Source organism: Canis aureus, chromosome 19, assembly GCF_053574225.1.
Source record: "Canis aureus isolate CA01 chromosome 19, VMU_Caureus_v.1.0, whole genome shotgun sequence".
Lineage (NCBI taxonomy): Eukaryota > Metazoa > Chordata > Mammalia > Carnivora > Canidae > Canis > Canis aureus.
In genome coordinates this window covers 5,115,359-5,138,646 of record NC_135629.1, presented here as the reverse complement: position 1 = coordinate 5,138,646, position 23,288 = coordinate 5,115,359, and the positions used below count along the sequence as shown (strand labels likewise).

The window sequence follows — 23,288 nt, the reverse complement described above, 5'->3', positions numbered from 1 at the left end:
AGACCCATGGTTGGCCAATCTTTTTTTTTCTCAGCAGATAGCTTGTCTATTCATCCTTGTCACGGGGTCTTTTCCAGAGCAGTACATTTTTAAGTTTGATCAGACCCAGTTGATCAATTTTCCTATTTGTGGACAGCGTTTTTGGTCTTGGCCAAAAACTTGCTGACTCCTGGCCCCACAGATTTTCCCTTTTTTTTCCAAAAGCTTTTGTAGTTTTACATTTTACATTTGAGCCCGTGATTCTTTTTTTTTTTTTAATTAACTAGTTCTTTTTTAAAGCAACAAAGGCCGATTTTTTCAATTTATTAAAAAAAATTTTTTTTAATTTGCTTACTTAGTTTTAAAGATTGATTGATTTGAGAGAACACAAACAGGGGTTGGGGCAGAGAGAGAGGGAGAGAAGGAGACTCTGCAGTGCAGAGCCCAACGTGGAGCTCAATCTCATGACCCTGAGGTCATGACCTGAGCTGAGACTCAGACGATCAACTGACAGAGCCACCCAGGCACCCCATAAAATTTATTTTTAATTGCAGTAAAATATACATAACACTTACCATCATAATCATTTTAAGATGTACAGTTTGGTGGTATAGGTACATTTATCTTGTTGTGCAACCATCAACACCACCTGTCTCCAGAACTTTCTTATCTTCCCATCCTGAAACTCTGTCCCCATTAAACACTAACTCCTCGTTCCCCCCTCTCCTGCAACCACCCTCCTATATTCTGTCTCTATGAATTTGCCTGCACGAGTGGAATCATGCACTGTTTGTCCTTTTTTGACTGGCTTATTTCACTGAGCACAGTGTCCTCAATGTTCTGTGATCTATTTTGAGTTAACTCTCACTTGAGGTGTGTGTTTTAGATCACGGTTCTTTTTTTTCTTTTCATTTTTTTTTTTTTTTTTTTGGCATATCGATGTGCTCGACCTGCAAGCTGGGGACCCCACCCAGCCCCTACCGCTCCATAGAGGAGAGTGGCCTCAGGACAGGGGAGCCGAACTGTAGAATTATTTTAGAACTGACACCCTCCCTTCCTTGGGCCCATTTAATAGAAGAGAGACCGACACCAGATGCAGAGAGCCCTTGCCAAGACCACACACGCCAGGAGAGTGGAGGCGTAGGATTCGTACCTGAGGCCTGGCTCCCAGCCCTGCCTCCCTCCTGCCTTCCTCCTGTCCCTGTGGCTGGCCCAGGTGGGAGCTGGGCTAGATGAGGTGCTGATGTGGGGGCCCAGAGGTCCATCGGGGACTACTTCCTGGGATGACCAGGCTGGGGTGTGTGGGCCCAGGGGAAGGAGCCAGAATGGGTCTGGAGTAGAAGCTGCTGAGGAGGGGTCAGAAGAAAACCAGCCCAGGCCCAGGTGGATGATGCTCCTGAGGCCTGAGGTTTTCTAGTTTTCTCTGATGACACAGCAAAGGCAGAGCCCAGCCAGGTCTAGACCCTGATGCCTTGGTGATAGCAGCGGATGGTGCTGGGGCAGGGAGGGGATGAGATAGGGAGCCACAGAGGTGGGGAGCAGAGGCAGAGCCCACAGAAGACAAATGTCTCTGGGTCCCCAGCTCCCTGGAGCCTGGTGCTCAGCAGCCCACTTTGCTCTGGGTGAGCTGCTAAGACCACCTCCCCACCCTGACCTGGGAATAGACACAGGCAGCCCAGCGCAGGCCCACAGGAGGTGGCTCCACACTCTGGCCTGGGAGGAGCTTAGGTTCAGCTTGGAATGGGCAGCCTCATCGACCCCCAGCGGCTGAAGGATGGGTTAGGAGTGATGGTGGTAAGGTAGCAGGTAGGCCCAGGACTCGTGAACTAGAGGAATATGGGAAGATGGAAATTGCAGTTCCAGTGAGGAAGAACTTGCTACCAGAAAGTGAGATCGGCTGGTGGGCAGGTATATGTTTACTGGGAGAATAAAGACACGATTCTAATATTAGCTCGACATTCATGTACTAATTTAATCCCACCAAGTTTTATGAGGTTAGCATTTTCTGCTGTCTACATTTTACAAATGGAAAAACTGAGAAACAGAGAGGTTAAGAAACTTGCCCAAGGTCACACAGCTGGCAGGTGCCACCCTTGGATCTGAACCCAAGCAGTGTGGCTCCAGACTCAGTTCCTAACCCCTGAACTGTCTTACCAGCCTCAGGGGTTCTTGGGCTTGGATGCGTTTATCCTCAGCCCCGGTTCTGACACACTGCGATTCTAAGATGTTTTCCTAAGATTCTCAGATCCTCTGGTTTGGGGGACTTGAAGACTCTACAGTCCTTGACCCCCAGAAGACTCCAGTGTCTGGTATTTAGGGGGCTGTGGATCACTCAGACACTGAATTTTCTCCCACTCCGGGTGCTGTGGCCCTGGGCCAGTCCTGGGCCACCGTCCCCTGCCTGGGAGAGGACACTTCAGGCCAGGAGGGAAGTTGGCTGTATGAGGACAATTCTGCACATTGCCCCTTCCCAGTGGGGAGGGGTTCTGGCTGTCATGGGGGGTTCAGGAGGAGATGCCCACACCTGGCAGTGCCCAGGAATGCCCTCACCTGTGCAGAGACCTGGGGCACCTTCTGTTTTTGTTTTTTTGTTTTTTGTTTTTTTTTTTTTGCACCTTCTGTTTTAACAGGCTTTCTGGGCTTGCTCAGCCTGTGAGGGCAGCCTGGGAGCCACCTCCTCTCCCCCTGCCAAATCCTCCTCATCCTTCCAGACAGCTGTGAGGGTCGCCTGGGCATCTCTCAGAGCCCAGCATGGGGCCTGGCACACAGCAGGTGTTCTCAGGGAGATGGGGTGCTTAGAACTGTGCTGTCCCATACAGTTGCCACAGGCCATATGTGGGTATTTACATTTAAATTAGTTGCAAACAAATGAAAATAAATTCAGTTCTGTAGTCCACAGTTCAAGTGCTGGGGAGCCACGTGTGGCTCGTGGCTACCGCCCAGACGGTTTCATCATTGGACAGCATCCATCCTCCTAGGGTGGCGGTGGGCACAGACATTGGTGTTGTTATTAAGGGGACTCGGGAAGATCTTGGCAGGCGTGGTGGCAGCGAATCCTTTCACCTCCTGGCCCCTGGCCAGCCCAAGGGGTTCTCCAATAGTGGCCATCTGATTTCCCTTGGAAGGAATTTCCAGTGTGGCTGCTGGCCCTTCGGCCAGGGGGCTCATTCGAAACCGACCTGAGGGGAAGAGGGGGCCCTGAGAGGCCTCCCAAGTGAGGTGAGGCCACGGGGGCTCGGTTTCACCATGGTGAGACCTAGTCAAAAGGCGCCCACCAGGGACAATCGCTGCCTTTGTCCTCAGGAGGGGGACTGGGACTCCTGGGTGTTATCAAATCTGCTGGGACGAGAGGAGGGGGAGCCAAGTGGTGGTGGGGAAAGCAGGGAGGGGAGAGGAGCAGGAGTGATCCTGGAGGGAAGGGGGGGGCACCCAGTGAGGTGTGGGAGCACAGGTCACTTTCCCTAATCCCGAACACTTGCATATCCTTTGAGGGGAGATCTAGGTGCTAGCGTGTCCTGAAAAGGGGGCTCCTTGCCTGATGGTGGGGCTTCTTTAAATCTTGACTTTGAGATGCAGATGATAGCCACTGCTCACCCTGGTGAGTGCTAGTTCAGTCCAGCACTCTGTCTGTAGGAGCTAATCCTGTTTGCTGGCCTGATGAACTTAGGGGTGGTAGGGGGCTCCTTGTGAACTCCGCTCTACCCATGGACAGCTGAGGTCCAGGCAGCGTCTCAGGCTCCTGGGATGTCCCAGCGGTAGCAGAACGAGTGACCTCATCTCAGAGGTCACTTGCATGTCCCAGGCCTTCCCAGGACATGGGGGGTGCAGCCAGGCCCTGGGCCAGGAGGGTGCCGGCAGTGGGAGACCAGCCCCCAGGGGCTCTGTGCGCCTCTCTCAAGGCCTGACCCAACATGTGCCCACCAGTTCCAAGTGCTCTCCACAAACCACCTCACAGGGGAGGGCCTATGTTTTCACTCCCATTTTCCAGATGAGGAAAGCTGAGGCACAGAACGGTTATGTGGTACACTGAGGTTGCTCAGGGGGAAAGCATCTGAGTCAGGGGTCCCTCGCAGCCATCTGCCCTTGTAGCCTGTGCTCTATGAAGCCTCTTCCCAGCCCGAATAGTGTATGCTGTGTGTGTGTGTGTGTGTGTATGTGTGTTACATCTATGTATGTATGGTGATATGTATATATATGTGTGTGCACATATATACTTTTTGGCAGGGGCAGGGACCTGAAAGGATTGATTATATTGTGAAATAATAATTCTAACAACATTTGGGGAGTTTTTTTCTTGTTCTTTAAAGATTTTATTTATTTATTTGAGAGAGAGAGAGAGAGTGTGTGTGTGAGTGGGGGGCAGGGGGCCGAGGCAGAGGGAGAAGCAGGATCCCCACTGAGCAGGGAGCCCCACATGGGACTTGATCCCAGGACCCTGGGATCATGGCCTAAGCCAAAGGCCAATGCTTAATAGACTGAGCCACCCAGGCGCCCCTAACAATAACATTTATAAAATACTTTATAATTTGCAAAACTTTTCTTTAACACTTTGATGGCGAGGCTCAGAACTTACTTACCTCCAGGGGAGGGGAGACATTGTGCTCATTTTGTAGACAAGGCAACTCAGGGTCTGGCTGGATGTCACTCAGTCTGCTGGGAGGGTGGCCATGTGGGGAGTTGTGCTCCTCTGGGCCTTGAGGGTCCTGGGAAGGGGCCTCCTAGCCACACTGTGCTCTTGACTCATGAAAGGATATTGGGTTTTTGCTCCGTGCTGCGAGATGGGAGTGACATGGCTGTGGAAAGAGCTGCGATAAAAACCCCAACTTTGCAGCTTGTTTGTGATGTGACCTTGAGCACCCCTCCCATTCTGAGCCTCAGTTTCCTCGCTGGGAGAAAGGCAATGATTGGTACTTCCCGGAGCCGTTGTGCAGACTGAACGCCCTAGTGCTGAGTCCTGTGCTCTCGTGCAGGATGAGCGCTCGGAGAACAGTAGCTGCTATTGTGAATATTATTATGAGTAGTAGCAATAGTAGTCATTTTATTTTTTTTAAGATTTTATTTATTTATTCATGAGAGACACAGAGAGAGAGAGGCAGAGACACAGGCAGAGGGAGAAGCAGGCTCCCTGTGGGGAGCCCAATGTGGGACTAGATCCCAGGACCCCGGGATCACGCCCTGGGCCGAAGACAGACGCTCAACCACTGAGCCACCCAGGCGTCCCAATAGTAGTCATCTTAAAGCTACAATTAGGTCTCATGCCTATATTCTATTCCTATGGATCTTTCTAGCTCTAAAGCTCCGTTTCCCCCACGTACCAGACAAGCAGCATGCTAGAAGGACTGGGGAGGAGATGTCTGGGAGGTCACTGGGAGTTGTCACTTTAACGGAACAGGAAGGGTTGCCAGGGGACAGAGCTGTAGCGACACCACACTGCTCCTGCCCTCTCAGAGGTGGGGGCGGTCCATCTGGGTCTGCTAGTCGTGTCTGACCCTGCACCAGAGAGGCCCTGTCTCTGTCCTTTCTGGCCTCACGCCATAGGGACCCAAGGATGCAGGGCCAGAGTGCGTGCCACGTTCCGGGCCCTGCAGAGAAGTCGGGGCCCGTCCCCCGCCCAGGCTCCCCAGCCACACTGCAGCCTCATACGTCCAGCTGCCTCCCACTCCCACTCCGGGATGCCTGCTGGAAGGCCCTTCCATCCCAAACCTCACTGTTCATCTTGCCCCCAGAAACGGGCTCCTGCTTCATGAGCCCTCAGCTCAGGAAATGGCAGCACCATCCTTCCAGTCATCCAGGCCAAAATGCTTGGTTTTGTCCTTGGCTTTCTTTCACACCCCACATCCAATATGTTGGTTCTACCTATGACATCTATCCAGGATTTTCCCCCTTCTAGCAAACCTGTATCCCTGATCCTCTGGTCCAAGTTACTATCATCTTTTCCCTGAAGTAGTGCAACAGCCTCCTAACTTGTCCCCCTGCTCCCGCCTTGCCCCCCTGCAGTCTTCTCAAGTGTAAGTGAAATTGTCCTTCCTCTGCTCATAACTTCACAGTGGCTCCCAACTCACTCAGAGTAGACATCAAGTCTTCACAATGACCGACAAGGCCCTTCATGACCTGGGCCCCTGTGACCCTCTGACCTCATCTCCTTCTACTTCCTCTTCGCTCAGTCTATTCCACCTACACTGTGCCTTAAATACACTGGGTATATCCCTACCTCAGGGCCTTTGCATTTGCTGTTTCCTCTGCCTGGAATGCTCCACCCTCCAGACATTCACCCCTTCACCTTCTCTAGTCTTTGCTCGAATATTACCTTCCTAAGGAGGTCTCTCCTGACCACCCTATTTGAGACTGCTGTCCCATCTGCCTCACCACTTCCTGTCCCCTTCCATGTTTTCTTTTTCTACATAGCGCTTGTGACCACCTGACATAATATTGGTAGTTTGCAAAATGATCCCAGTGTGGCTGGAAAAAGTTAAAGTGTTTGCTGTAGCGGGCCTCCTGTGGGAACAGTGCAGGCTCAGAGAGACGCTTCCCTCCTACCCTTTAAGCTCAAGACTCTGTGCCATTAATATTTGTTCCTATGGGCCAGCTTTAAATGGAGATTTCATTTTTTTTTTTTTTTTTTTTTTTTTTTTTTTTTTTTGGAGATTTCATTTTTAAACAGCTATGTAGCCTTTGTCTTACTCTGGGCACTATCTGAAGTACCTCATATCTATCAACTCAAAAAAATCTCATAAGAACCCTGAGGTTAAGTACTATTGTTATCTGCCTCTTATGAATGAGGACACTGAGGCACAGAGAAGTTCTTTGACTCACCTGAGGTCACACAGCTAATAAATAGAGAGCCAGGATCTGAATCCAGGCAGTCTAGCTCCAGAGTCTATACTCTTGCTATATTCCTCTCTTCTGCACATTCACTCACTCACTCACTCATTCATGAAATATTTATAGCATGTCTTTTTTATGTCAAACGTAAGATTTTAGAGACACCCCCCCCGCCCCCAGGGACACCTGGGTGACTCAGTATTTGAGCATCTGCCTTCAGCTCAGAGCATGATCCTGGAGTCTCAGGATCTCAGGTTTCCCACAAGGAGCCTGCTTCTCCCTCTGGCTGTATCTCTGCCTCTGTGTGTGTGTGTGTGTGTGTCCCTCATGAATAGATAAATAAAATCTTAAAAAAAGAGATTTTAGAGACACACTCCCCCTCCCCCGCCCCCCAGATGACTAAAAAATGGTGCTTGCCATCAGGGAGCTCACAGGCTGCTAGGGAATGCAGAACAAGTAAATAACGGGAAAGGAAAAAATACTCATTTAGGAAACCTTAACTAACACCTACTAAGTGTTAGGCCCTGGAAATCAAAAACAAACAAAACACATAATTTTTGCTTTTGTGGTTGTTATATTGTAATAACAGAGGGAAATGGCAAATTACTGCATGTATTCATGATGACAGGAACTGGACTTGGTAAAGGGGAGCCTAGGGGATTGTGGGACCCCAGCATAGGAGGTCTAACCATCTGGGGGTTGATTTGGATGGGTGGGTGGGTGGTTATGTGGATGGACAGAGAGATGATTAGATGGGTAGATATTAGAAGGTGATTGGATGAGTGAATAGGTATTTGGAAGGATAGATAGATGGATGGATGGATGGATGGATGGATGGATAGTATTTGGAAGGATCATTGGATGAATAGTTATACGGATGGACAGGTGGATGAATGGAGGGATGGATGAATGGATAGTTATTTGGAAGGATGGCTGGTTGAATGGATGGGTGAAAAGCTGAGCTCATTGCTGGCAAGTTGGACATTTTCCCAGTGAGATCACCAGACCAACTGAAAGAAAGGGATGGAAATCCATGCATTCATTAATTCAACAAATGTTTATTAAGCACCTATTTATGTGTCTGGTACTGTTTTAGGCTCTGGGATTAGATGGTACTTGCCTTTATGGAGCTGACATTCCAGAGGGAAAGCAGAGGACAAACAATCAAATATAGAGAGAATCTACTTGTCAGAGAATAATAAATGCTATAATGAACAAATAGAGCACAGTGAGAAGATAGGGAGGGCGGAGGGGGGAGCATTTTATATAGGTCCTCAGGGTAGCCTGAGAAGGTGAGTTCTGGGCAGCAAGTGAGGAAGTGAGCCATGTGGGGAATAGCATTTGAGACACAGGGAACAACAGGTGCACGAGCCTGAGGCCGAGGCTTGAGGGTCTCTCCCTGAGCCAGAGAGGGGAGGGGAGGACATGAAGTCATTTGGCTGTTTGGGAGTGGGGCTGTAGGAGGGGGGCACATCACCTCCTGGACCTGGGGAAGTGAGGAGCATGGGTTTGTTGTGTCCCGGGAAGCCAGTGGCGGACTTTGAACCTGGGCTGATGTGCATTTGGAAAAGGCACCACCCTCCCTGCTCCCTGCTACGGGTCCCCAGCCTGCTCCCTCCCGGCCTGTTCCCAGTAGGGAGGCTGTCAGCATTTTAATTACAGCTCTCAGCTCTCAATGGTTTACAACTCAACCGTAAAACAGGCCCTGGGCAACCTGTGGCACCTCTGAGTGATTTACTTGCTTACCATTTCTATATTTAGTGCCATCTAATGCCTGTGGGCCAGGGTTTCAGAGAGAAAAAGAGGGAGGAATTTAGGGGGAGTTGATTGCGGTTTTTTTTTTTTTTTTTTTTAACACTTAACATTTCACTTATTTTCTGAGATTATTTCCCAGCCTTTAAAAAGTTAGGATGCCAAACAATGGCGTATTCCCTGATACTGTTCACTTCTAAGAGAGACTAGTCTCTTGCAAAAGGAGGTTTGGTTCCTGGCTCTAGAGAGCGGGTTTAAAGGACACTGTGGACATTATATTTCACATAGTGGGGGCTGGACTGCAGGTCACTAGCTCCGACTCCCTACCTGAAGGGGGGATCCCCCAGACCACCAGCCAAGGCATCTGCAAGGCATCTCAAATTTAAACATGCACACGGATCACCTAGGGAGCATGTGGAAATGCAGACTCCTGTTCTTTGGTCTGGGGTAGGGCCTGAGAATCTGTATTTCCAACAAGCTCCCGCGAGACTGTGCTGATGGTACCTGGGGCCACCCTTGGAGCAGCAAGGATTTTGACTAGCTGTCCAAAAGAAACTAATAGGAGCCATGTATGTAATTTAAATTTTCTCATGGCCACACCAAAAGGTTTAAAAAGGTGACATTAAATTTGCTAATATCTTGTATTTAATCTAAGACACCCAAAATATTGTGATTTCAACATATAATCAATCTGAAAATGCTGAGATACTTTATGATATTCTTTTTCCCCATAATAAGTCTTTGAGATCTTGGCATTTGCTTCATACTTACAGCACCTCTCCATTCAGACTAACCCCGGTTCATGTGCTCATGTGGCCAGTGGCTGCTGTTCTGGATGGTGCAGATCTAAATCTGGCTTGCTTACCTCTGGCGACAGGGAGCCCACTCCTTCTCAGTCGGTTGTCATCCTGCAGGCTCTCAGTTGGGAGTTGCCCCCAAAACAACTAGGAAGAGCCAGCTTTGCTCCCCAGATCCACAAACTCACTGGCATCCTCTGCAGAAAACAGTCCTGCAAAAATTTAGAGGCACTGACCAGGTTCCTCCAGCTCCCTCCTATGAGGCAGACATGTCACATCCTCTGCCTCAGTTAGCAGCCCTGAGATGGTTTCTGTTGTTGTTCTAAGGTTTAGTTGTTGAAGAACCAGGCTCAGAGAGGCTGAGTCATATTCCTGTGGTTGCCCAGCCAGGTGGCAGCAGTCAGGACTCCCAGTCAGGATATTGAAAACTCCTCTCTCAGCTGTAAGGTGCTCCAGTTCTTTTGGTGTGATGTGGTTTCAGAGGCTCTTCCAGGCCCACTCACATGCCTCCAGACACACAGGGCTGGCCCAGTGGCAGAGCCTCAGAGATGGCTGGAAGGAGGGGGCACAGAAGCTATACAGCTCTTGGTGGCTAGGCTGAGACAAAACCCCAGGTCCCTCTGGGCCCTTGGGTCTCAGCTCCTGTGACAGCTCCTTGTAGCTTCAGGGTGGTTCACTGCTCAATAAGGGCCCCCCTCCGCCTGAGAGGTCTCACCCCACCTCTCTGGGAACTGCCCTGGCATAGAGATAACCCAGGGTGTTTTTCCTTGTCGTTTGGCTGGAAAAAAACCTGACACCATCAGTGGGGCAGGAAAAAGCCTATCTCAGGGGAGGTGTCCCTGTGCCCATGTCCTCTGGGGCATGTGAGGGAACATGAAACCTCGGGGCTCCTAGATACCAGCTCCCCTGCCCGGATGCCTGTTCTGGGATAAGGGTTTAGAGGGCTCCGTTGGTACCTGGTCACCCAGGCAGAGCCTTGTTGGGGTCAGGGCAATTCATCTGGAGGTGGCCAGGGGCACAGAGGGCATTCAGGCAGCATGACCTCATTCCTGGGTCTTTCCTCCATGCTCTGGAGCACCCCTACCTTATGTCCCCCATCATAAACCCCTCCCTGGGGTGTCAGCCTTCATCCCCTTGTGGACTAAGTCAGGGTCTCTCTACAAGATCCCACCAGGAAGGAAAGGGCCAGCTAGGCTCCCGATCCAGGGTGAACTCATTCATTTGCTCATCAGTCACTTCGTCATTGCATTCATTTTTTAAAAAGATATTATGTATTAATTCATGATATATACAGAAAGAGGCAGAGACACAGGCAGAGGGAGAAGCAGGCTCCCTGCAGGGAGCCTGGCATGGGACTCAATCCCAGGACCCCGGGATCACGACCTGAGCCAAAGGCAGGCTCTCAACCACTGAGCCACCCAGGTGGCCTCCTTCATTGCATTCAAATGCCGGTTGCATCTCCTGTGAAGTAAGCCTCTTCTAGACGCCTCCTGACCAAGACAGATGAGGGTAATGCTTTTCTGGAGCTGACATTTAGGCAGGGAGGGAAGAGGCAAACAAGTGACCTTCAGGTGCCCCCAGGGCTTGGGGAGGTTGTAAACAGGGTGATAGGACAGGGGGTTACCCTGGGGGGGAAGTGCATAGGGCACTGTGGAGAGGCTAACCAGTGAGGGTTACTTTGTGGAACTGAGCTGGAGCTAAGGAACCGGATGGAGGGTGTCACAGGCAGAGGGAACAGTAGCTGCAAAGGCCCTGGGGTGGCATGCGCTTTGTGGGGTTCAGAAAGACCTGCCAGTAAGTGCTCACAGAGGGATTCACAGAGTTGCACAACTATTACCATAACAATTTTTAAAAGAGCTTATTTATATATTTGAGAGAGAGAGTGGAGCAAGAGAGAGAGAGAGCAGAAGCAGGGGAAGGGGGCAGAGAGAGAGGGAGAAGCAGACTCCCCACTGAGCAGAGAGCCTGACTTGGGGCCCCATCCCAGGACCCTGAGATCATGACCTGAGTTGAAGGCAGAAGCTCAGCTGACTGAGCCTCCCAGGCGCCCCTGTTATAACAATTTTAGAACGTTTTCATCACTCCCCAAAGAAACCACGTACCTATTAGCAATTCACAGTTACTCCCCACTCCTTAACCTTCCCGCCGCAGGCAGCTATTAGTCGCTGTCTCTATGAATTTGCCAGTTCATATAAGGGAATCCAACAGTACGTGACCATTTGTCCGGCTCCTTTCACTTAGCATCGTGCCATCCAGGACCATCCACGTTGTGCCTGTATCAGTACTTCATTCCTTTTTATGGCTGAATAATATTTCATTGTGTGGATATGCCACACTTTGTGTCTCTGCGCAGCAGTCGAGGGACACTTGGGGTGTCTCGCCTTTGGGCTCCTGCGAATGGTGCTGCTCTGAACGTTCACATCCAGGTTTTGCATCTGGTCTGGTCTGTTAAACGATCCTGGTGGTCATAGATACCAGGGGTCCTTGAAGTTCACCACTGTCAGGGCTGTCCCTGAAGGAGCCCAGTCCCCAGGTCTAGAGAGGAGGGTCTAGACAGACACAGGCCGAGGGCCATGCCCTGGGTGCCCAGGCTCTGTAGCCGCGGATGGCTGGCCAGGACCATGAAAGGCAGCAGGTGCTGTGACCGTTTGTAGCTGATTTCACCACCAAAGCAGGTTTACAGGGGCCTTTTTCTGGAAAATGGCCAAGTGGTCCTCTAGCTTCTGTGAGCTTTCTTGCCCTTCATCTGCTGTTCCACCTGGCTGAGCCTCCATCTTCCTGCTTCCTGCACCTGCTCAGGCCTCTGCTCTGTCATCCGAGGACCACCTGAGGGGGCTTCTCAAATACCAAGCCCACCCCCAGCTCCAGTCTCCCATCAGGAGGCCAGGCTGGCCCTCTCCCCGGGTCTTGACTTCTTGCTCCATTCTGCCCCAGGGCCTTTGCCTGTGCTATTCTCTCTGCCCGGCCTGTCCTTGCCTCCTTCATGTCCAGCCTCGTCCTCCTCAATGTCAGTTCTCAGTGCCGGAGGATATTTCCTCACCTCACTCCAGGTGTGCTCCATAGTTAACTGCCCTCAGCCATTCATTCAACAAGTGTTTCCCGAGCACTGGCTTATGGTCCTGGCACCAGTCTAGGTGCCAGGGACACACCCAGGAGCAGACAGACCAAGTCCCTGTCCTTGAGCAGTTTGTGTTCCAGTGGGAGACGAGAGAAACCAAAGGAAGAAAATATGTGCTTGGTCAGTTACTAACTCAAGGGAACCAGATGAACCAGGGCAGGGGTCAGGGAAAATGTTCTTGGAAAGAAGAGACTTAAGCAAAGGTCACGGGAGAGACAGAGCCATATATAGAGAGGGTGGGGATGAGTGTTCCAGGCAGAGGGACAGCAAGTGCAAAGGCCCTGAGGCAAGAGCATCCCTCGTGTGTTGGAGAAACAGCTAGGAACATATTGTAACAGGAGTGCAGTGGACAAAAGCATAGGAGCTGAGGTCAGAGGTAATGGGGTGGGGGTCGATGGAGAGAGGACAGTATAATGAACCCCGCACACCCAACCCCCAGCTATGACAACCCCAACATTTGGCCAGCAGCCAGCCATCAATATTATTGTAGTGTCCACCCCAACTCCCCTAAACTGGAACAATTGAGGGCAAATCCCAGACATCATGTTATTTCACTAATCAATAAGGATTTTTTAAAAAATGTAACAACGGTACTGTTATTACCCAGAATAACATGAACAGTTCTCCAATGCTGTATGATAGCCCCCATTATCTCAAAAACGTTTTCCAGTAGGGTAATGGAAAGGGAGAGGGCTAGGGTCTGTGACCACAGGAGGGGCAGGTGTGTGCTTTCCTTCAGAGCCTCCGTTGGTGGGGGCTGACCTCGGCCTACGCACAGTCAGATGCATGGTCACCTTCCCCCCAGAGTCTAAGCTCCCAGAGAACAGAGGGCTTGCCTCTTAGGGGACTTGCCTCTTTCTGCCCACCTGGCCGTCAACCTCAGGGCACAGCCCAGGGCAGGGGTTAAGTGAACACGTGGTGGAAGGATGAATTAGTAAAAGAATCCATGCATGCCAAGGCCAGTTCACTGAAGCTCTGGAAGTGGGGAGGAACAGGTGGGTTCAGTGGCTCCAGCGCCCTCCTGCTGGCTTCCCTACCCCTTGTGCAACCGTTGGGGTCACCTGACAGCCTCACTCCCAGCCACAGTCCACGTTCCCCACCCAGACCCCATCTCTCGGATCGACCCTGTTGGAGGCAGCCCCTGCCCCTTGGTCAACCCAGGTGCCTCCAGGTGAGTCAGCTTGTGAGAATCAAGCGGAGTGTGTTCGGGAGAGACAGGCTGGGGTTAGGAGGCAGCACTAGAGCAGCCATTGCCCCGCTTGGGGCTTGTCTGTTCCACCTCTCAGATGAGGTTTCTACCTTAAATGCCCACAACAGCCCTTTGAAGGGGTTGTGCTAGTCTCCATTTATAGGTAAGCAAAGCTAAGGCCTGGCCCAGGGCCTGGCTAGGAAGCACAGCGGAGCCCATTTGCTGGCCTCCACCATCTGGGTTCCCTCACGTCTGAGGATGTGTGTATAATGTGTGTGAGTGTATATGTGTACAATGTATGTGAATGTAGGAGGGGAGATGTATGTGGTTAGGTACACGAGTGAGCATATAAGGGGTGTATATGTGTATGATGTGTGTGAGTGTGTGTGAGAGGAGGTGTATGTGTGTATATACATGTGTGAGTGTATGTGTGGATGTATGGGTATACATGTGTGTGAGCATGTGATAGGTGTATATGTATGACGTGTGCAAGAGTATGGGGTCGTATGTGTATGACATGTGTGAGTGTGTATGGGGAGATGGATGTGCATGTGTCCATGTATGAGGATGTGGGGGCTCTTTATATGTATGTACATGTGTGAGCACAGGAGGGTGTTGGTGTGTCTGGGTGGGTGAGGGATTAGATGGGCATGAGCTGTGCAGGGGTGAGTGGTGTGTGGTGGTATGTGTGAGTGTGCACACATGTATGTGTGACTGGGTGTGAGGGAGCAGATGAATGTGAGCACATGGGTGACGGGGTGTGTGGTGATGATTGGGAGGGTGTGAACAGTGTGGGGGTCACTGGGGGCCATGCATGTGGAGAGGGCGTGTGTGATTGTGAGCAGGGGCATGCAGGTGTACTGGGGGGAGTGGGAGCCGGGAAGGAGACAAGTGTAGGGTTGAGGGGGTTTGTCTCCAAGACGTGGCTTCCTTCAAGTCCCCAAAGTTGGGCAGAGGCCAAGTTCGTGGAGGCCTGGAGAGCCTGGGCTTCAACCCCAACAACGGGGAGCCATAGATGGTGTTAGAGCAGTTGTTACGTGGCCAGCACTGAATTTGAGAAGGTCCCAGTCCAGACCAGGAATTTCTCGCTCCAGTTTGGGTTGACACTCCTTTTCCTGAGGCCCAGGCCAGACGCTGTGCCCGCCTTGCACTCAGAGCCAACCTGGTTGCATTCCAGTGGCGCCGTTCTCTGGAACGCAGCTTTCCCCTGCCGTCCCCACCTGAGGCAGACAGGAATATTTGCTTGAAGTCAGTGCATCCAAGATGACTTAAAGAATGTGACTGAGAAGAAAATACTCCGAGTGTTTACCAAAAAAGCTGCCTTTTCCTCTCTCTCTCTTTCATCTGAGTTGCCCAGAGGAATACAGCTGCGGCTGAATGACATGCAGCTTTCTGCTCATGATGGATTGACATGCAAGAGGAGGGGAGCTAGGGGAGGAGGAGCAGAGAGAGCAGGAGGGGGAGGAAGGAGAGCAAGAGACAGAGGAGAGGGAGGAGCAAGAGAAGGAGCAAGAGGGGAAGGAGGAGCAGGAGGAGGAGCAAGAGGGGAAGGAGGAGGAGGGGAAGGAGAAGGAGCAGGAGGAGGAGGAGGAGCAGGAGGGGAAGGAGAAAGAGGAGGGGAAGGAGGAGGAGCAAAAGGGGAAGGAAGAGGAACAGGAGGGGAAGGAGGAAGAGGAGGAGGAGGAGCAGGATGGAAAGGAGGAGAGGAAGGAAGAGGAGCAAGAGGGGAAGGAAGAGGACCAGGAGGAGGAGGGAAAGGAGGAGGAGGAGCAGGAGGGGAAGGAGGAGGAGCAGAAGGGAAAGGAGCAGGAGGGGAAGGGGGAGGAGGAGCAAGAGGAGGAGGAAGAACAGGCGGAGGAGGGACAGGAGAGGACAGGGAGGAGGAGGACAGCAGGAGGAGGGGAGGCGGTGTTGCCTCTGGGCTGGCAGCCGCGCCTCTCCTCCCAGGGCAGGGCGCACTCCTGTGGTGTCCGGGAACACGGTCCGCGGCCAGCTGCCACCACCCCCCCCCCCCCCCCCCCCCCCCCCGATGCTCGATGCTCGCTGGCCTAGACCAGGGCCCCTGACGAGGAGACTGGCCTACGGGCCGGGCCGTGGCGCGCCTTCCAGGAGGGGCTGCGGGCTGCCTGGGAGCCCCGGGCCTGTGACGGAGCCAGAGCGGGGCTTCCGCGGCTCCCACGGCGCGCTCCGGGGCTGCACCGGCCCTTTCGAGCTGTCCTCACGGAGCGGGGCCGGCCTGTGGGCAGCACCCACCAGTCACGGGCTGGTGCCCTGAGGAGGTTTGGGTGAGCCGGTTCCCAGGACGGAGGGCAGCTCCCAGAGGGCCTCGCCTCCAGCATCCGGGCGGCCAGTGGGAGTCGGGGTCCTGGGAGCACCACCCGGAGCAGCCCTGGGCCCGCAGGCAGGCGAGGGAAGAGGCCGCGGCCCCGCCGCAGGTGGCTCCAGAGGCCCAGGGCCTGCGCGCTGTGCCAGTCCCCACGCTGGGCTGGGCCTTGGCCTTCTCACCTGCGGAATGGGGGTGAGGACGGCAGATCTGCCTCGGGGGGCTGCTGTGCCGAGTCAGTGAGCTGCTTTATGCGAACTATTCAGAACAGCAGCTGGACGAAGCGAGTGGCTTTGACTGGGGGTGCACGTGGTTTCCTGCCCTCACGGGGCTCATGATCTGCAGGGAGGCATAGGTGAAGCTTGGGCGGGCAGCCAGCCTGGAGCTCTTTCCTGAGAAATCGTCCCTACTCTTACCCCAGACCAACACAAAAATGTCACGCAGCCCTGTAAATAATTTAATGGTCAGAACAACAGCAGCTATGTCTCTAGAGAGCCTCCTTTGGCCTGGCACTATGCCTTTGGTCATTCAACCCTGGCGCCCACCATCAATGGGTGAATTCCATTAAATGAGGAGGTGGTATAACTTACTCATCAGTGTCCTAGCCCCTTTCTTTCCTTCTTTCTTTCTTTCTTTCTTTCTTTCTTTCTTTCTTTCTTTCTTTCCTTCTTTCTTTTTCTTTCTAGATTTTATTTATTTATTCATGAAACACAGAGAGAGAGGCAGAGACATAGGCAGAGGGAGAAGCAGGCTCCTTGCAGGGAGCCCGATGTGGGACTCGATCCCAGGACCCTGGGATCACAACCTGAGCCAAAGGCAGATGCTCAACCGCTGAGCCACCCAGGCATCCCCAGCCTCCCTTTCTTCCTGCCCTCCAGTCTTCTGTGGGGTCTCCCGCTGGCTGGACCTGACCAGAGGCTGGGGGACACAGGGGGCCTGTGGGTGCAGTGTGCACAGGTGAGCCTCCGGGCCAGAGAAGGAGGCAAACAGACTGCCCACACATCTGGGTTCTCACAGGAAATGAGCACGGGAGCCGGCCTTGACGCCAGCAGGGCCCCCATCTTGTCTGGCTCCTCAGGAATGTACCCGTGAGCTAGTGGCACCAGCGCAGTTAAGGGGCACCCCTTCTCACACCCAGAGGATGACAGACAAGTGTTCAGCTCCGTCGGTGCAAGTGGTTTGGGTCACAAGCTGCTTGGGGTGGGGAGGGCGTGGAGACCTGGGAGAGGAAGCCAGCAGGACTTGGTGACCATCCCACCTCAGGTCACCTCCCTTCTGCGGCACCCACACATCAGCCCCAGGGAGGTGAGGCCTCCGTGCCCAGCAGACCTGCCGTCCACTTTCTGTGCCTCTCCTTGACCAACGGCCGGCCTTCCCAGGTGATCCAGCTCATGTGGAGAAGGTTCTGGAACCAGGTATCCTGCTGGGGAGAGGATGGTTAGGATCTGAGAGTGGGAGCAAGCACCAGTGGTAACACGTCGTGATGGGAGACATTGCAGGCACGGGACTGGGTGGTGTGTGGGGAGAAGAAGTGGCCATGTTGGGGCTTCATGAAGATGCCCTGGGCTCCCATACCAGGTGGCAGTAGCACAGACGAGCTTCAGGAGCTGGGCTGGGGGTGTTTCCAACAGGATGGGTTTTTGGGGTGAGTCGGCCTGGGTGTGGGAGGAGGTGGGAGGGAGGATGGAGGCCCAGAGCCTCTTCAGCAGAGGTCACTCAGTACTCACAATGACCCCCGTGTCTGCATGGCTACTCTACCACCCTGAGATTGACACATATCCTGGGGACATCTGGGAGAGTGTGGCAAGCCTCAGCCCATGGCTCCTTGCCCCACCCTTGTCCTCCTTGCCCCTCTGGGTCCCTGGCGTCTCTCTTCGAGATCCCTCTCTAGCCCCTTCGTTGCACAGGTGGCGACCCTGAGGCCCAGAGAAAGGGACTCGCCTAGAGCCACACAGCAGTGTAGAGGCAGCAGCAGGCCCTCCAGCTGATCTCTCCTCCACCCCACAACGCCGCTCCCCTGCCCCTGCCCCTGCCCCTGCCCCTCCAGGGCCATGCCCGGGCATCTCAGCATTCCCGAACAAAACAAGAAAACACACAGGCTGGGCTGTTATATGAGAAGCCCAGGACCAGGCCCCGATAGCCCATCTCCCATTGAATCCCCACTGTTCTCTCTGAAGAAAGACTTGCTCCTACTTGACAAGAGGGGGTGAATGACTGAGGCTGCATTTGGTTACAAGTAATAAGACATCTCACTCAATAAGAAGTGGTTTGCATGATAGGAGTTGGCTTTTTCTTGCAAAATAAAGTCTGGATGTAGGTGTTGTTGTAGTTGCTTGTTTTTTGTTTTTCCAGAGGTTCAACAATCTCTTTGAGGGCCCAGGTTGTTTCCATCCTTCCGGTCAGCCTTTTGGTTCTCTTGCCTTTTGGTCACAAGATGGCTGCCTAAGCACCACAGCGTCCAAAGGCAGGAAATGAGAAGTCAGTCTCTCGGGCTTTCTTCTTATCAAGTGGAGTCTTGGGTTTTCAGCCTCTGTGGTGGGAGGCAGGCTGGTTGTGATGGGGGGTGGACGGCCAGACAGGGAGTGTGCCCTGCTCCTTCAGTCACTTCTGTCATCACTGGCATGTGGTGACCAGAGGTAGGACTTGAACCGGGGTTCTTGGGCTACCTAGGTAGCTGCAGGCTGCTTTTCATCATAACATGTTGTCATGTAGGGACCAGTTCTGATTGCCCGAGTCACTGCTCATTACCTGGGGTGCAAATGGTCCAGAACTGAGCCCTCCTGCAGAGGAGCCAGGGTGGCCAGCAGTGGAGGGGATCAAAGGGCAGGAAGGAAGCAGCAGATACCCAGCTAACTTCAGTCTTCAGCCCTCAAGGTCCTGGCCTTTTCAAGCAAACCAGTCTTTGGCCCCCCAGGTCTGCTCCATGCTGTGACTTAAAACCCATGGACTGCCTATCAGCTTTATAACAGGCATCTCTCCTACACAGATAAAGGGAGCTGTGTATCAGTTAGAATATTTTAAGACATAGGAGACAGAAATCTAGTTTCAGCCAGCTTAAAAACAAAGGAATTTCAGCAGTTCATGGAACTGAATGGATTCAGGTCCAGCTTGATCCAGGATGCAGGTGCTATTCCTAGGAACCAGTTGCATATACCCATAACCCTCTCTTTTTTCTCAGCTCTGCTTTCCTAGTTAACTGCATCCTCATACCCAGATGATCCCAAGATGCCTAGCCATAACTCTGGCCCCTGCATTCCTTCTTCACATCTGGTGGGAAATAACCAACAGTTCTTGGCTTTTCTTCACATTGAATCCCCAAGACTTGTTCTGACTGGCCTGAGTCATGAGCCTATCCTTGGCAATGACCAGTGGGATCTGGGAGGGGTGAGCAGTGGGACCTGGGAGGGGTGAGCAATGGGATCTGGGAGGGGTGAGCAGTGGGACCTGGGAAGGGTGAGCAGTGGGATCTGAAAATGAAGAGCAGTGGGATCTGGGAGGGTTGAGCAGTGGGATCTGGGAGTAACAACTGGTGGAAGCTGGGAGTGATGAGTAGTGGGAAGGGGGAGTGATGGCTGGCAGGAACTGGGAGCGGACGCTGACAGGATGACTGTAGTGGCTGGCAAGCCTCCCTGAGGACTCAGTGTTTGTAGAGCTCCGAGGCCACCCCAGGCTCGCTGTGGAACAGGCACAAGGAAGAGTGCGCTGGGAGCAGGAGAAATCGGTGTTGGCTGAGTCCTGCTGGCATTCGGGGGGCAGGCCAGGGGTGCTCTGAAGAGGGCCAGTTTTGGAGGCTGTCGAAGGGTTGGGTGGCTCAGACCAAGGCGGGGGTCAAAGGAGCTGCACACCTGGAGGCGGGCGTGGGAGGAGGGACGGGCCGCCCTGAGGTGGGCTGTCCTCCTGGACTTGTCGGGCCCTCATGTCCTTCCCAGTGGCCTCGGTGTGGGCGGGTCTGTGAAAAGGAGCAGTGGGACTCAATGCTGGGAAATTAGATGCCCCTCAGAATGCTTCAGACGGTGACTGGAGTGCCGTGCGGCATAGGCCATGTGGGAGCCAGAGGTCACTGACCTCCCTCCCCTCAGAACCCCTTCCACCCCCAGATCCTCTGGGCAGCCCCAAGAGTCTGCAGTGGCCCAGAAGGCCAACTCTGATGGTGTCTCTTTGGCGTTATGAATCAAGGCGTTTTCTGGAGCTGGGTTTCTCCCAAGGCTCCTCCTGGGCCGAAGAATCCTGCCCTGGGTAATTCTGGGCTCCGGGCAGCACCTGGTACATTGTTGGCACTTCCTGGGGGACCTGTCAGAGAGAGATTGATTTTTCTCCCTCCAGCGGTGCGGAAAATCCTTCCTGCTCTCCAGACAGGTTTGGGGCCAGGTTGGGGAGCAGAGAAGCAGATTGAGGGTGGCCCCACCCTGCCCTGTGCAGGAATCCCCACTGCGGACCCCACTGCTGCTGCTGCACACTCTCAGGACAGGGAGCTCATCCCCTCCCCAGCAGCCCCCATCCAGCTCTGGTCAGCTCGGTAGCGGAGGGCGGGCGTCTCCCTGAGCAGGGATCCACTATCCTGTCACTCCTCTCCACCTGGAGTCCCAGTGCTGCCCCCTGGGTGGACACACAGTACCTCCCATTCACCCTGCCCCAGGATGGGCCTGCAGAGCAGGGAGGGCAGGGACCAGGGACACCCAGAAACTGCCTTCTCTAGGCTGAGCAGCTCCAGCTCCTCTGGTATGGAGGAGCAGCTCCAGCTCTTTCCCCTACACGTGCTCTGTGTCTGTCCATCTGCTGGGGTGTAGCTGAGTTCTGAAAATCACATGGCAATTGCCTCCCTTACTGTGGGCACCAGACCTCAGTTAATATGACCTCAGGCTATTGGCTTTTTAGCAGTTTATTAGTTCCTGTTGAACTTGTGGTTATCTAAAGGTTTCCAGTCTTTCTCAGATTTGTGCTTTTGTAATCTTTTTTCTTTTCTTTTTTTAAAGATTTTATTTATTTTTTCATGAGAGACACAGAGAGAGAGGCAGAGACACAGGCAGAGGGAGAAGCAGGCTCCATGCAGGAAGCCCAATCTGGGACTCGATCCCGGGGTCACGCCCTGGGCCGAAGGGAGGCACTCAACTGCTGAGCCACCCAGGTGTCCCTTTTTCTTTTTTTAATGCCAAAAATTATAAGTTTTTACCTCACTTCTGATCGCTTTCAAGCACTTGAGTCTGTGGAAGTGACTGAATCCTGCCTGGGACTCTAGTCATATTATCTCCTGTGGGCACCCAGGCTGACCCGGCCAGATTTCAGTGGCACCAGAAGGCTCCCCAGATGCCCCGGGCTTCTCACTGTGCCTGGAATTTCCTCATTATGCCCTCCATGCATGCTCTTCCTCTGGCCTGGTCCTTCTTTGGGTTCCTAGTTTCAGTGCATAGTCTCCGTGTCCATACGAGAGGCCCGTGCCCGGGCCCCCAGTAAACTCCCCAAGGGGCATTCACGAAGTATTGCCGATTTTCCCCTCCCGACCCCTCCCACCGTCTTTGTTAGAGCCACTGTCGTCTCTGGCTTGGGTTATAGGGCTGGTTTCTTTCCCCGTCTCTATCCTGCCACTCTGAACTTCTCTAACCTAATTTTTGCTCTGTCTGGAATGATCTTTACAGGTGTCATTTGGCCCTTGCCACTTCCTATGTGAAAGGCCCTTGTGGCACCCCTTGGCTTTCCTGCCTTCTGGATGGACACACAGTCCCTCCCATGGGGCATCCATCCAGAGGGCATCGAGTGTCCACCTTGAGTGGCCAGCCCCCCGTCCCTTCCCATTTCTCTCGTGGGCAGGCCACATCCCTCCTACCTCCAGGCCTTGGCATGTGCTATTTCCTGGTCTGAAATGCCCTTTTCCCATCCTGCTGTGTTGGGCTGATTCTATTTGATCCTTCCTGTTATCTGGCTGCCGGCTCAGCCTTTGCCTTCTTGGGGGGGACTTCCTGGAGCTGCACTCAAGAGCAGCTATCCTTAGGACAAAAGTTTTCTTTGCATTCTGTTCCACTTCTTCGTAGAACGCACTGCTTTGCCATTAGATTCAGGAGGATCAGTGTGGCTGCTCCCGGCTTGGATCTGCAGGCCCAGAGAACGCAAGGATAGCATCTCCCTGCATCAAGGCTTTTCAGCAGCAGGTGCTCGATGCAAAATGAGCAAGCGAATGAACATGAGTAGACATGTGCTAAGGCCTTCTTTCTGCGTCCTACTGGTCAGTACCTTCTCCATGCCAGACTTTCTCTGCCAGAGGCTGGGGAGGTGAAGGTGAATGTCTGGCCTCAGTCTCCGAGGAATGTCACAGGGGGGTTCCTCCAGAAGCAGAGGCCAGGATGGAATTGCAGGTCAGAGCTGTTCATTAGGGCTCAGCTGAGGGAAAGGGGAGGAGCAGGACTGGGCTGGGGGTTGCTGCGATGTTGGCTGGACAAAGCCTTGGGAGGAACTCTGGAGCAGGTACTGCCCATCAGAGTGGCCAGACCTGCTGTTCCATCTGTCCCCACAGCCTCGGGCTGCAGCCCACCCGGGAAGGCTGTCGTTCTGCGGCTGGGACAGGCCCTGGAGTATCTGATAGCAGGCGGGCTGTATGCTGATTCCACTCCCGGTCCCATGATCTGCTGGAGCGTCCTCTGGGCTCACAAGACCCAGTGGTAAAGATTCAGGGATTTGGGAGCCAATTGTTAAATCATGTGTAGCTTAAAATCAGCCATGGTAGGAACATTTATCCCAAAGAGATTAGCAAACACTACAAAACAGGGCTCCCCCGACCCTGCCCCCCCAAGCCAATTTCCTAGCACGACACTAACTGTAGCTTTGATGCAAGACTTCCCTAGAAGAGGCATCCGAACGGTACATGTTCATGTGCACCACAAAGACCTGCTGACAGGTGGACAGTCACCGGGCCGAGGTGACAGGTACTCCACAGCCCGGGACAGCCAGGAAGACCATAAGGAAGTCACTGACTGCCTTGACAATCAAGGAAGGCTTTGTGGACAGGGTGGCTTTTTCCTGACATGATAGCATATTCAAAAGGTACGAAAGGGAGGCTCCCCCCTCCCCAGGCCCCTGGCGCTGGGTGTCCCCCCCAGAAGTGGCCGCTCTTACCAATCTCTCATGTATAATTCCAGATATATTATTCTGTGCTCTTAGTAACACCCATGCACGCATCTTTTCTTTCTCACACAAATGAGCTCGCGGTCTGCGTACTCATTCTCTTTCACTGCCTCATTCTCTTTCACAGCTGCAGAACATTCCAGTTTACAGAAGCGTCAACTTTATATAATCAGTCCCCACGGGTGGATCTTTTGA

The 23,288-nt window shown here is 53.1% G+C and overlaps 1 protein-coding gene across 2 annotated transcripts in view; it reads left to right on the top strand.

Moving 5' to 3' along the window:
• Nucleotides 1–23,288, top strand: part of WNT7A (Wnt family member 7A) — a 66,862-nt gene that overhangs the window by 33,255 nt on the left and 10,319 nt on the right. The gene's annotated exons all lie outside the window — the stretch shown is intronic.